A 14,600-nucleotide genomic window follows, 5' to 3' on the forward strand; every position below is an offset into this window, starting at 1 on the left:
AGCCCACAGTTGAAGTAGAACCCTGGACGGTGAACGTGGAACCACCTACGGCCTCGGAGGTTTACGATTGCATATGTTCTCTCAAGCGCCACCGAGCACCCGGTCCGGATGACCTTCCACACTCAGTTTTCATAGGCGGCGGTGAAGTCCTCAGTCAGCGCTTGTCCGATCTGTTTGCTTGCGTTTGGGAAAAGGAGTCTGTCCCCAGACAACTGGGGAGAGTCGGTGATAGTGCCCATTTTCAAAAAAGGGGCGCGTAGTGAGTGTGGTAACCACAGGGGGATCAGCTTGAACCCGGTTGTAACGAGACTGTTGGCGTCAGTTGTGCTTCGTCGCCTCACGGTGGCTCGTGATATACTGACCCGAGAGCAGCAAGCGGGATTTCGGCCTGGTAGGGGTTGTGTTGACCAAATCTTCACACTGCGTCAGGTGCTAGAACAACGCCACACTTATAAGCGATATCTGTCAGCCCGACGCAAGTGCAACTTAATATTCCCTGTTTATTGTCACTCAAATCACTTTTGATTGAAGTGTAAACATATCCAGGTTAGTGCATGAACTGAATGAATCAGTCCTGAATTCCATCACCATGTTCCACCTAGAATTTCTAAGTAGCTAGGAGACCTTCCATTAAAACCAATGGCAGCAATCGAGAGTGATAGAGAGACGAGATTTCACTATTAGACCGAGATGATCAAGAAACACCTATCTGTGGTTGCTCTGCGAAATCACAAATAACTAATATAACTGAAAAATGCTAATGCTCGTAAATTTCATTTGAATACAGCTCATATTTTGGCGCAGAAATACGACGTACAGTCACGTTTATTTGGAAAACAGTTTTTTGGTGATTAAGGGCGCTTATTTGCTTCCGACAAGTTCGTGTTCTTGGTGGGTACCCTGTTCAATCTTCTGAGATTAACGTCCTAATGATGAACGGTGATAGTCGTGGCACTCCGCTCCGTAGTTTTATCCTTTTTCGGCGTAGTGTCTTTGGTTTGCATGTTTTTACATCCGCTAGCAAACTTTCCTAAACCAAAATATTTCAGGTAGCTCTGTTTGTGGTAAGTGGCGAAAATCTCTTTTGGTTTCACAATTTATGACCCTTTAAGTCATTAGCGGTCTACTTCCTGCGCTTTCTAGTCGAAAAAGGGCCATCTGGTGTTTTAGGCCCGGAGGAAATCACTGTGCCTGCTAAGCATAGTCAACTGAAATAACTTTCGAACGATCTGGTATTTAGCTTTTCGTGGCCCTTGGCAAGGTTTGTCTTGTAGTGTAACACAGAGTTCAGAGTAGCCTCCTTCGATAACCCTCTAAAATAGGCTAAATGTTTTGGGTAGAAATTTTGCCAAATAATGCTTGTTGCCGTGAACCCGGTACTTGTTTTTTTCACTTTTCCCAAACATATCCAGCTTTACCATTTACTGTGACGATGGATGTATTGTTGCTGCCTTTTCAAAGAGGTTCCATCAATCGTACATTTATCCATATTCAACGAACGATCCGTCACTTAGTCCCAGCCATGTTCAATAACATGCATTGGGGTCCTGGTTCTCTGTACTTCAAACCAGAAATATTAGCAAATTTGATGTAAATCTTATGGGATGATGAGTATGGATACGAAGATAATGGGAGAGAATCGTGGCTGTATTGCACACCCTTGTGGTTTCCTCGGGTAGCACTCAAAATGATCTGCCATCATACCTACTGAAGATTTCTACGTTTTCAGCACTCTTAAATAGCAGCTAATCCCTACTCTTCCGCCGAACCCATCTGTCTAATTGATCCACATTCTTGCAGTGGAAAAAACACCACTCTTATATTTTATGAGTCAGGTTTCTTCAATTCAGAAACCCCACCCCACCCCCCTACATTGTCGGTGAACTGGAAGTCTGGGAGCACAAAACCCCTCCTTGTCTCTTTATTCTATCCTGCTAAATACTGGTGTTGCGTTTATTGCATGTTGACAAAACCTTAATCTCTATGTCTCTCCCTGCTTGTAAGGAAGCTCCCTATTCTTTCCTATTTATGACACCGTGCACAAAGCAAGCACCCGAAAATTACTCCGGGAACAGTAATTTAAAGAATATTACCCAGTGACTAGTTGCTGCAAATGTACAATCTTGATCGTTATTTACTGAACTGTGGCGTTGAAAGTATCCTCCGAAATAGGAATATAAGCATTATAAAAAAACTCGTTTTACTAATTGGAATGCTTAAGCGTCCTGGTTTCAGATCAGCACCAGACTACCGGTTACTGAGTGGGTAACTAAAGCTAGCACAAACCAGTGACGGACAATATTTGCTATAGAGTGCAAAGAAAAAAACTTTGCCGGCTTTTTGCTGTAAAAAGGGGCTCTTCCTGTTAGTTTGAATGACAACCTACATTTGTTCATGGCACAGAATTCTGACCAAGATCATCAGTTACGTTAGACAAATCAATAATAATCACTTTCTAACTACATCAGGAAACACTTTCCCTTGTCCCTAAGGTTAATTTGAAAGGACAATATTTAAGCCTCTTACCTCCTGAATGACTTGAGTCTGACAGATAACCAGGAAGGTTCTATTGGGAGAATGTTTCCCACAAATATATCTCCTACTGTGAATATGTGTAAGACAATGAGGATTCATGTGTGCAGTGAAAACGGCGGAACTAAATGAAGCAAAATAAATATATGGAGTCTGAGGAACACAAGCTCAGAGGTTTGAGTTAATTATTCCGGATTACTTACTTTCTTGCTGTAAAGAGTCTCATACAAGTCTACTTTGCAATTTCATTTTTTGACGATTTTCAGGAACGCTTTTCCCACCGTATGTACACTCATTGAAACCCTATGCTTTCATTCCTCGAGCCAGCCCTCGCTTTAGGTTCAAATCCGGGGTATACGCCTACCTGATGAGACTCAAGAAGTGTGAAACAGGTCGTGGGCTGTTGAAGGAATTCCCGCAACTTCATTGACAGCCTGTTCAATTCCGATTGGGGTTAGATTGTGGTTGGATTATCTTCAGTCGCAAGGCTAAACCTCGACTGAACCAATCAACTTTGCTGGAACTCATCAGAGATTCTTATAGGCAACCGCTTTTCACGAGATCCAGGGAAACAAGCGACCAAGGCAAATTTCAAGAATAATCTGACTTTGAGGGGTCGCATTCACTCAGTGTTGTTTAGGGCACTGTCGGTCAACTGGTCGTTGTGGTGAACCATGGGTCCCGCAAACTGTACGTTCAAATCAGCCAAAAAATATGTAGAATGCATGCAATTTTATCTCGTTTTAAGTGAGCACACATGATATGGAAAGCTGCTGAAATTTACACGTGCATGAGCTCGAGGACAAATGACCTTTCGGGGGTTAAGCATGTAAAAAGTCGTTTCGTCGGTAGTTTGCGGTAATCGCTGTGCGCTTTTAGACCGCCACATTGTATATCGCAACGTAAATATCAGATAAATTACTGGAGCAAAAATGTTCCACTGAAATGCTGGACTAAAAACGGCCTTACACTGTGGTTGTGAGGCATGGTCTTGATTGTCATCAAACGCTTCCTCATGGGTGTCTTCGTAGTATGATTTAACTAGCTGCGAAGGGTAGCTGCGCACCTGGGTAGTGAATAGCGAATGCTAATTGTTGGACTAACAGACAGAACTCACCTAGCTAACGGGATTGGGGTTTGTGCTAAGTGAGCCAAACCACTGCTTTGTTTTTGTTCCCAGCTATTCGAGGCAAAAACTTCGCGCAGAACAGGTCATCAAACGATAACGTGAAATTAAATCGGCTAACGTCAAGCTGAAAGACGTGAGATCCTTGCGGCTTTCCGGTTGGGGCCTCCGTGATTTAGTCTACGGGTGGTTGGAAAACTTGCAAGATTACAATCAACCAATCCCAATAAAGCGCATGATGTAATTTTCCAGCCGAACTGCCTGTCTAAAATTCACCTGTCGTCGTGTTCTGCTTTAACTCGTGTGGGTTCACAAGGATGCTAGGCTGCCTCCGCTGATGCTGCCTCACTCCAATGTGATGCTCAGCTGTGTTCATTTTAATACAGTCCAAAGGTTTAAGTGCACTGTCCCTGATCGTCTTCCTCCTATGCTTTCCCTTTCTTTCCACTCTTTATCAACACTTATTTCTATCACGTTTGCGGGGCAATAAAACACAAGTATACACTACTGGTGTAGTGCTGTTATTCGGTAAGATGGATAAACGAATTCAATTCGAATAAGCACATTGCGTCAGTTAGTGGACTAAAGAGTTTTCAGGAGTTATGGTTACAAGCGCTCATTGAATGGATGGAAATTGAATGAGTTATGATGAAATTCTAGGTTTCGTTTGTTCGGGGCTGAAAATACCCTCAACACCAGGAAGCTGTTTTTCTCGTACGCCACAGTAAACAGCATTTCATTAGAAAGGTTAACCCTCGCAGTTACAAATGGTTTTTTGACTGCACTCAACTCTCCACCACGTTGGTACCACACTATCTCACAGTGGTAGCCGTAACCTAGAGGATTGTTTCGCCTGATCACATTAGGTGCGTTCCATCATGAATGAATAAATCGATAGCCTCACCTGTTCGCTGTATATCGGAAGGTAAACTTGGACAAGGTCTGCCGTCATGAACCGACACAGAACTTGTCGATTTGCGCTGGAAACATGAACGCAAGATGAAAATTCTCCTCGGATTTTCGAATTCATGGCGTCATTGGCTTATTAGGAGTCTGATATACATGACATTCAACAGAAGTATACAAGCCCAGGTTACAAGTTCAATTTCGTAGCGGGGTTTTTGAGTTGCATATTACCGAATTTCCATGGAAATGAAACCGTTCGGTGCAGCAAGTCGATTGCAGTCTCAATCGGTGTTGCCTGAATTTCTCCATACGCTGTGAGTACCTTCATACAACTTAACACCCTCATGTCCACGCAGTATTTTAGCCAACTAAAATGCGCTCTCCGAAAACAAACCTAAAAATGTTCTTTGATCTGTATAGGTTGTACATTTTAACAGTGAACACGTGTGGTGATTACAGTTGGAGATTCATTCTTCGAAAAACAAATATCTTCTGGGGTTCCTGATATCCAAACATGGATTATCAACTTATTAATCGGAAATTTCAAGACCACTCATCGATCGGCATCTTTATCAACTGACACATGAAATGAAATTCACCTAGAACTGAGACAGAGTGAGCACTCCTTCCGCATCAAGGCTTCCTAAATAATTTTATACCCCCTCGCCGTATACATTTGCATTTTACTTTCCACTCTACTGGCAACCGGGAATCAGGACACGTGTTGTTTTCAACCAAGACCACTCATCCCAGATTACACAGATGCGGAGCTCTGAGCAATGTGACTGACAGCAGTGCAGATAAAGAAACAAAATATATTTTCGTGCCAGCTTGATGCATGTATTGTCGAATGCTTTCAGCCGCAAAGAATGTTGAATCGATCAGACAGGTAAGCGGGGACATTGTGACGGACAGCATTAGAAAGCAAATAATGAAGAGAGTCCCTGAGAAGAGAGTAAAATTATGCGCTCATTAAGTCGGTTTTGCTAGCGACTGAAGATGATTAGATTCGACAAGAACAAACTGCAATTAAAACCCGTGCAACCCTGTTTCATTTTTATAATCGTAATCACAAATACGAAAGAAATGCTTACGGCAGACGATTATACTGAAAACTGCGGGAAGTATCCCTTAATCTTCAGAAAACACAGTAAAATACAGCGGATATCTGCAAGTGTTACTGAGTCTTTATATGCACCTTAATGACCGGAATCATCCTGAAATAATAAGCGGAAAGATATTTCAGTGGTTGCACAAATTTTATCTCCATCACTCGACTCCAATTCTGGCGCAAGTGTTGTGTGTTAGTTTTCATCGAAGAAAGAAGCACTTGACTCAGGTTTCGCTCTCGCCAGAACTACTTTGTGGAAGATATTATTGACCATGGCAGGATTGGAATCGCGAACGTCCGACGTGTGAAATAAGCGTATTATGGTCACTCCTCAAGAGCACGCTTAACCCACCTAGAAGAATAATTTTACCTTACGTTATTCCACACGTCTTTACCTGAAATTTTCGCCTCCTACAAGATTCCACACGCTTTACCTGAAATTTTCGCCTCCTACAAGAATGTTCAAATATGTTTGAGAACACAAAAAATACTTTAACTTTAATACAGTTCTTTGTAAATAAAAGCAATCTTACCAGCACAATGCTGTGATAGCTAGAGGAACCATGAACTCTACTCGTTCCGAAATAAATCACCTGAATTCTTTCGCTGGACAAATTCTTTTTAAAATAGGTCTTTCTTGGGGAGGTTGTTGAACCAACAGTAGTTTTGTAACAGCTGAAACCTGGTAGACTAAAGCCAATTTTGAAAAAACAAGCAACCCTTTTCTACAGATCGGTAAATTGGCTAGGTATTCGGGAATATTTAGTATCCGTAGTAGATATGGGATGCAGCTTGGAGCTGAAATTGCGGAAGGTCAAATTACTCAATTCCTGATCTGTGGTGTGTCTTACATCTTTTGCCACATTCAAGAAAGTCATGATATTTTGAACGTTTTGCTGACTTTATATGCAATCAATGAAAATACTGATAGCTCGGGCGCATCATTTGATGTGAATGCCGAGAGCATGGAAGNCATGGAAGATGTAGAGGTTTCGCCGAACTATCACCAATGACCGGTTGAGTGAGTGACATTTTTATCAGATTGATCGTTCTCATCAAATTTACCAGCTAAAACTCAAGATGTGGAAGAGTTGCAGAAGTAGAAAGATTGTACTTCGTAGTTGTATCTATTGATCAGCCAAACAGTCCAGCCAGAAAAACTGGATTTTCGGCACCTCAGTATTATTATTATTATTGTTATTATTATTATTATAAGGACAGGACCTCTCAAACTGCGGCCTCAAACCCTTGGATGCTAGGTGTTCTACTAGAGTTATGTTGGAGTGGAATAGTCAGTCTCAAAGTACGGGTGAGTTATGACGGTATTCGGTCATCTGAGTCTAAGTGTTATCCATTTGCACCTTCGGAAACACTGGGCGAAAGGTGAATACCTTTTTAAAGTGCTTGAAACTTTTACCAGCTTAGGATTGGAACATCGCTATTATCACTAAATCGCCAGTGAATGAGTCTGTGTATTTATTTTAAAAAGCAAATCAGCAGACACGCTCCTAGCGATAGCGGATGGATCTGAAACACGATGTTTTGGAGTTGACTCTGTACGAATTTGAATTCAGTTGCAGTAACATGGGAACCATTTGCAATGCCCTCTAGCATTTCCTATGGAATGGTTCTCACTGAACCGAAAGAAAGCCGCATGTGTGCTGAGTAAGCAAAAGAGAAACCAACCACAAGGCTGGGAACCGGATGTCCTGAATTCAACATAGTTAGCTTGCTGATTGGAGTTTATAACGTCAGTGGAATAAAAACACCTTAGAATGTCTACTGGATTTGATTTACCGAAAGTTTCATCATCCCTTATACAGGAAACGACCACCACGTGGATTTTTTTGGCCGTCCGAAATTCACCTACTCAGATGTCGAATTTAACATAACGGCCTGCTTAACATGAAATCCACCTGTGACCTTTGCATCAAAGAACAGATGAGTATTTCTGATCACCTTGAGGACATACTAACTTTTGTTCAACATGTTAAGTGTAGCTTCATTTAAAGGCTTTCAAAAATAGAAACAACCTACTTCGAAAATCATCCTCTCGATATTTCGCAAATCCTCCAAATATTTACTTATTTTCTTTGTTGATTGTGAAGCCAGAAAATAATTTTACGAACTTCATACACTGGCTCTCATCCATGTTCACAGACGATAATTTGTGAAAACTAATCAATGGATCGTTATTAGCACCCCGTCGGAAGACTGAACTTACCAAATTTTGATCTCAACGATCCGACCAACGCTGACCTTTCCCACACATGTTATACTGGCTTAACCATATAAAACAAACAAAATCTATCGGAACTCTGAGTAAACGCCAGTCTGCTTAAATTCGAATATCAGTGGTTAAGATTGACAAATCTAACGTGAGTCCAGTGAGTCGCGTAAGATTGAGAGATGACTATCATTTTTGCCAACAAATCACAAATTTACATGAATTTTTACACGTATGACGTGAACGATTATATCTATTCACGAGCAAAAATCTAAAACGAGGAGTTCTGGTGGAATAAAGTGGATGGAGCCTGAGGAAATAGGTTGAGTGTGAATTGATCCGTTCCACCCGGTGACACACTGACCTTTGTATCCCTTCCCGGGATAAGTGAATGTCTGTCTAAGTGAGTCTGAACGTCCGTACGAAGCTCAGGCCCAAAAATACACATACAAATCGCTATTACCACTCGGTTTTTACAAACCATGGCATCCTGACTTATACTTCATAAACTGACCTTAAACTCCTATGCTGCCAACCAAAAAGATGGAATAAAACGCGTTAAGTGGACATTCCTGGCTTCTTCATCTCTGCTCTGTAAAGTCATCCGTGGAACACAAATCGTTCGCTCATTTTATAACGTATCATTAGCTCCTTTAAGTACAGTAAAAGACTTTTTGATTACTATTGAAGATGTATTAACTGCAATTTTATAACAAATAATGTGCCCGTTGGCTCTCTCTCGGTTCTGAACTATTCCATGGGGCCTATCTAAACAGGACGTTCAGCTGCAGATTTCCAAAGTGTCGCTGAGAAGAACACTTCGTGGGTCGATACAACTATGTGAGCATCGCTGGCTGGGATGGACAAGTCACAAAACACCGTAGCTTTGCTCCACTTAAGGACTATTGCTGTTACCTGTGTAACAAAACAGTGAACCTTTCCTCAGCGACCGTTTTGACTGAGGGATTGAGCCTGCAGAAGTACGAGAAAATGAGCAACTTCTGGTGGGACAACTCAAGCCGCGACATCCATAGCCAACTATACTGGAGACAACATCAAAACGTTTCAATTTCATCTTGCTTTCAGACTTGGTATGATTAGTTAGTTGCTGGTGCAAAGAGTACAAAAGACCTTTGCGAGAACGCTTTGCACTGCAGTTTGCACCACCCACCCCACCATCAGACACGAGTAAATGATACTCTTCTTCGTCAGGTTGCTTCACTGTGTTGATAGAAGGTCTGCCCCTTGAACACAGCTGTATCAGTAGAATGACGAGACAGTTGTCAAAGTGCATGTCTGGGTGAACACCATATGTATGACACAGGGGACAATGATACACCACGAGCTTCAGTTTTACCCCATGTGGTTGACAATGGACACGGTTTTAACCGCTTTTGAGTGAATTCATCAAGTACAACGTAAGGCGCCAGCGTTTATAATAACCGAGCATTTCTGCACTGCAGAAACTACTGCTTGGTATAGTCTCCTGCGCAAAACTTTGTATTCAGAAACATCTCGTGTGGTCTCACTCGGCTGTAGGATAACACATCAGATTGACATTTACTCACAGTTTTGATACACCGTGTTCGTTTTTTATATGGCTGAAGTAATAGACCTACCGAAAAGTTGATGCAACGGGTACTTGCATTGAAGAATGTGTCCAGCACCAGAAGCTGCGTTGGTTGGGACATGTGTTACGTATGCCGAACCATCGTTTGCCGAAGAGAGTGCTGTTTTCCATGCCCAACTCAGAGTGGCGTAAACAGAGAGGTGGCCAACCCTTGACTTGGCGGAGGAGTATGAAGACCACGAAACGCTTGGGTGCTGTCGGTGCTACTCGCCTTCCAGAATGGGGACCGCATGATCCTCACTGCGCCTGGTTGGAGACACTACAGGATATGGCTGTCAACCGATGTCAGTGGCGTTCTGTCTAGATTGCCTGAGTGAATGTCTGGAGGTGTAGGCACCTCGGAATGATTGTGTTAAGCTAGCACTAGGTCCCTCCCCCATCCACCTTTATTCTTTTCCTTTACAATAGGCTTTCAAATAAGTCATGGTTGTACGGCAGTGGAGCGTCGGTGTCGAACACTGACGCCATGCTGTCGATGATGGTGACCAATTGAATATTTGAGTTGGGCAAGGCAAAAGCCCATTTGTAATCAAAGCTAATGAACTATTCAGATTGATGGCTTTTGATCCAAAGTTGTTTGGTTGTGTGACAACAGATGGACAGTGTTATATCGGACTGCTGTCCTCACTCCAGTGCCTAAAGCTGAAAAAAGACTCAGGAACACAACAACCTTATTGCAATGGGTGCAAAAATGCAGCGTCCTCACGTTATGTATTCAGGGATCACTGTCTGACTTTGATCCAAGTCTGCCTGATCGGTGTTTAGTGGAGTTTGATGGTCTCAGTAGGTTTTGGGTATTCTGGGATAATCTTCAGGAATCTAACCTACCTGACAGAAAGCTAACCAGATTGTCTCTTATCTCGTCCGATCGCCGTGGGGGCCACTTGCTGCTAGAAGAAAGCTGATACTCGTAATGTGTGACTGTCGGTCATTTTGAAAATGCATCCCATATCAAGACGTCTGATAGTCGAAATACAGAAAGATGAACACTGTGGGGTTCTCTTAAGAACATGTCTCAGTACGGACAATGGTGGTCAGATTTGATGGAGAACCATTCCAACAAGCAGTGGATAGCAGAATATACAATGCGACACCCTGTCACAAAGGAGGTCCATCGGCAAGCTCACGCGTCTATCGTTGCCTCTTGCTTGAAGTAGCACACTGTGCGAAAAATAGCCGAATGCCATGTAGGAGCGAAATGGTGGAAAACCATAAAATTGTCGGCGTGGGCTAATTTGTCAGAGTGTTTTCTTAAAGTTCAAACGGATTGCAGCCCCATGCTTTGTAATGTAACAGGACACCCACCACAGGAACTCCATTGTGAAGTGACCTGGTAGAGGAGATAACTGATGTAAACAGTTATGGGCCTCTCAGAAAAATTTATCGAGTGCTCCTTCCTAGGCCTTACAACTGCACCTTTCCGACGAAACACTAATCGTCTAGGTGGATATTTGCCTGAAACGATAAAAGCTCTCACTCCAAGACAACAGTTCACTTGGGATACGTAAAGCCTCCATTTTCATACTACCTTACTCCAACAAGGATTTCTGATCCACCGGTCTGACTGATATATCATACTTCAAACACCGTTCTTGAAAAAAGGAAAAGTTCGTCTTCGAAAGCTACCTTAACAATGTAGCTTCCAAAATTATTACAACACATGCTTCCGGCCATGAGGGATTGTGTCGATTGAAGCTTTACACTTTAACGAAGTTTGGAGCAAATTTTTAGGCTCAAACGTTCGACTTCCGCGTGAATGAGGGACTTTTGTGTTGCCCTGAAATTGATAGACCACAATCACTGTTAAATCTTGCAGTAGGTCTCACAGCTTTAGACAAACACGTAAGATTATGGAATGAGCTATTCTGCATCCAATGCTAGAACTTGCGTATAAGACCTTTTGTGATCCTAAGGTTTACAGGGAAGCGCGCCAAGGATATCGAATCCTGCTCACCAGGGCCCCTGACTGGACATTAGATACTCCTTACAGGGTGTATAAATTACTACAAACGTATAGAATTCCTACCCTGGATACTCAGATGACTTTGTTTTGCCAAAGTGAAACCAACGTGAAACAGGCTGCCAAACTTGGCCTAGAAATCCACACCTTTTCTCTAAATGTCCAAAAGATTTCACGCAAGCAACCCCCCTGAAAGATTTATACCCAACTGCTACTAATGTCGGGGCATCCAGACTCATTGTACTTACCGATGGGTTAGGTAAAAGGTACAGGGATGTCGCCGGAGAAGCATTAAAGCTACCGTGTGCCTCAAATTCCTTCCTATTCTTGGACATTGAGGACAAATAAAATGTCACGTAGAAGCAATTTCTTCTTCAGAGAAGATAATATAATGGACTCTCACAGTTTATAACATCTGTCGCATGTTTGGTAAAAGGTTGTGGTTTATGGTAAAATACTTGATTTGCTCATCTTTTTTCTGAAGTGGGGAAACCAAATCTAGAAGAATCGGGATAATAAAATTCTGCCAAGTGGTTAAAACAAACCAGATTAGAATGCTTTTGGTAAGATTGCACCTGAAGCAAAAAAAATGATTTTCAGTCGGCAAGTCAGTTTTATTGTTCCGTCGAGTGTAAAAGTTACTTATTCTCATAATTTTAGTCCATAAAAATTGAACTCAAACAGATGACGGGTGTCGTTCACTGTGCCGTCAAAGCCATTTCCGTTCAATGCATCATAAACAACGCTCGTGAGCTGGATGAATACAAGGGTACATCGGCCTAGAGCGCAAATCCTCCGCAGAGGTTTGAGGACTGAGCGTTTGTCATCAAATCAAACAGTGGGTCTGTCTTATATAGACAAGATTTCAGCTGTCGTGTATCGCAGTAATGAAGAAACGAACTGGGTGAGCGAAAGTCAAGTAAAGACAGCTTAACTGTGTTTCTGGAGATGACGCATCCAAAGGGTCGACTTAGGATGTTAGGCACACAACACCCAATGGTACACTAATCACGCTAATACCGCCCAGAATTCACTTAGATCGCCGTTCACGAACATGAAATAAACAATTCCGGATGGTCTACTAATTTTCGGCTTGGTCAGTAGACTTCCATGTGGATGAGACCAGATTTGCAACCTGGAACTGCAGGCTTCCAATGAGCGAGTGTTGTCCTGAGATTCCAACTCTGGGGTTCATCTACTAAGCGCCGTTAGCTACCGATTTTATAATAACTGAAAACCATCAAGTGATTTGCGGTCGTCAAGAAAACGCACCTAAGCCAAAACACTTGCTTGTAGTTGTCGAAACTGCTATAAGAATGCCAATAAGCAGCAAAAAATGCACCAGCTACGAAGGAAAAACTCAAGGATTCGAGCCACTCCACTTCCAACATGCACGCAAAATCCGCCAGAATAATCGGACAGAATGAGTCCTAAACAACTAGGTTTCCGAAGAACGCGGAAGGAACCGAGTGCAGTGCGATTGAAAACTAACTACATTGGTCATGCTGCTCGATACAAATCTCTAAACCTCATTCCAAAACATTCCACTTGTGGTCACTCAAAAGACAGAGTTCTGACTCTATGGAAAAGCATATTTTTCACGAGCATAACCCTCAAACACTGACCAAATTCGCGACAAAATGTATGACGGTACGAGTATCTGCATTCACACCGCAGTTTTTTTCCCGTCACATTCGTCTCTGGGAACCATAGGCTTTTGTTTTTGGCATAATCATTATTTGTTCTATGTGCATAATGTACCAAGGTAAGATCTTTAGCCCAATGAAACACGGAAGTTGATCATGCCTTTCTGAGTACATTATGAGCTGGCCAGCGACTGAAAATGACGAGGAATTCATAAAGTCACGCTGTGGAATGGGATATCTAGTGTGAGCATTTGGTGTACATTGAATCCGGTTAAAAAACGATAGCTTTGTAGCTGGAAAACCCGACAAGGTTTAATTGTTTTGTCCAGCACAGCATCTAGATAAAAGTCATTGTCTGTGATTTTCTCCAGCCTTACAGGAAGGATTGTCAGTAGGTCTGTTATGAGAACTAATTTTGGCTACTGTGTGTGCTAACATATTCCAGCCTTTATCTGGCATCTTGTGTACAGTTTTCACATCTGTTTGGCTGCACATCTCGCTCGTTTTACGTGTTTGGCTGGAGGAACTAAATTAAACGCTCACATCACAAGATTTCTATCAGGATAGACAAACTATTTCTCATCACTCTGGTACTTAACAGCTTGCACGCGACGTAGGATGTTGGATTAGCCAAAGTTGAGAAAACACTGATCACAAACTATGGCTTCTAAAATGAAAACATTGCATTGCGAAATCTTAGCTACTGAAGATATTGCGCTTTGCTGGTGCTCCAATTTTCACCACTTAATAGGGTAAGTTAAAAGAACATTTTAGCGCTTCCGGGAGTGGAAGGCAGTGTATCTTGGTAAGGCAGTAATCCGTATTAATGTTATCACTGGTTTAATTCCCCAGATAAACCTGTTCGATTTTGACAGAATGGTGCTCAACATATTACGACTGCTTATGGTTTATACACGGGCGAGAACGGCGCCGGACAAACGGGCACGATTTCATGGCAAAACTGAATGTGATTTCTCGGTTTGGCTGAATGGTAACCGGGTTAGTGACGTATGATAATTCAGAGAATAGGCGTGTCATCCCTGATTTCAACTGGCCTTTTTTGTTTGTGTTTCGCTCAGCTACTTCACAGCCACTAATCAGTAAAAGATGATGCGTAAAACATCACTCAGGTAGACAAGACAATTAATAGTTCATGGGAACCCTTAAGGTGCACTTCATCGCATTTCACTGCCTCGAGAAAATCACATACTACTTGCATGCCTTATCAGTAGTATCCACTTATACACCATAGGTGTTTCCGGGCGATGATAAACTATTCTCGTCACCAACTAAACACCTGACAAACAAGAGCAATCGGTAGTACGAAAGGTTCATATGCCTTATCGTAGTATCCACTTATACACCATAGGTGTTTCCGGGCGATGATAAACTATTCTCGTCACCAACTAAACACCTGACAAACAAGAGCAATCGGTAGTACGAAAGGTTCATCAGAGCAATG

The sequence above is a fragment of the Opisthorchis viverrini genome (genome assembly GCF_000715545.1).
Source record: "Opisthorchis viverrini unplaced genomic scaffold opera_v5_88, whole genome shotgun sequence".
Taxonomy (NCBI): domain Eukaryota; kingdom Metazoa; phylum Platyhelminthes; class Trematoda; order Opisthorchiida; family Opisthorchiidae; genus Opisthorchis; species Opisthorchis viverrini.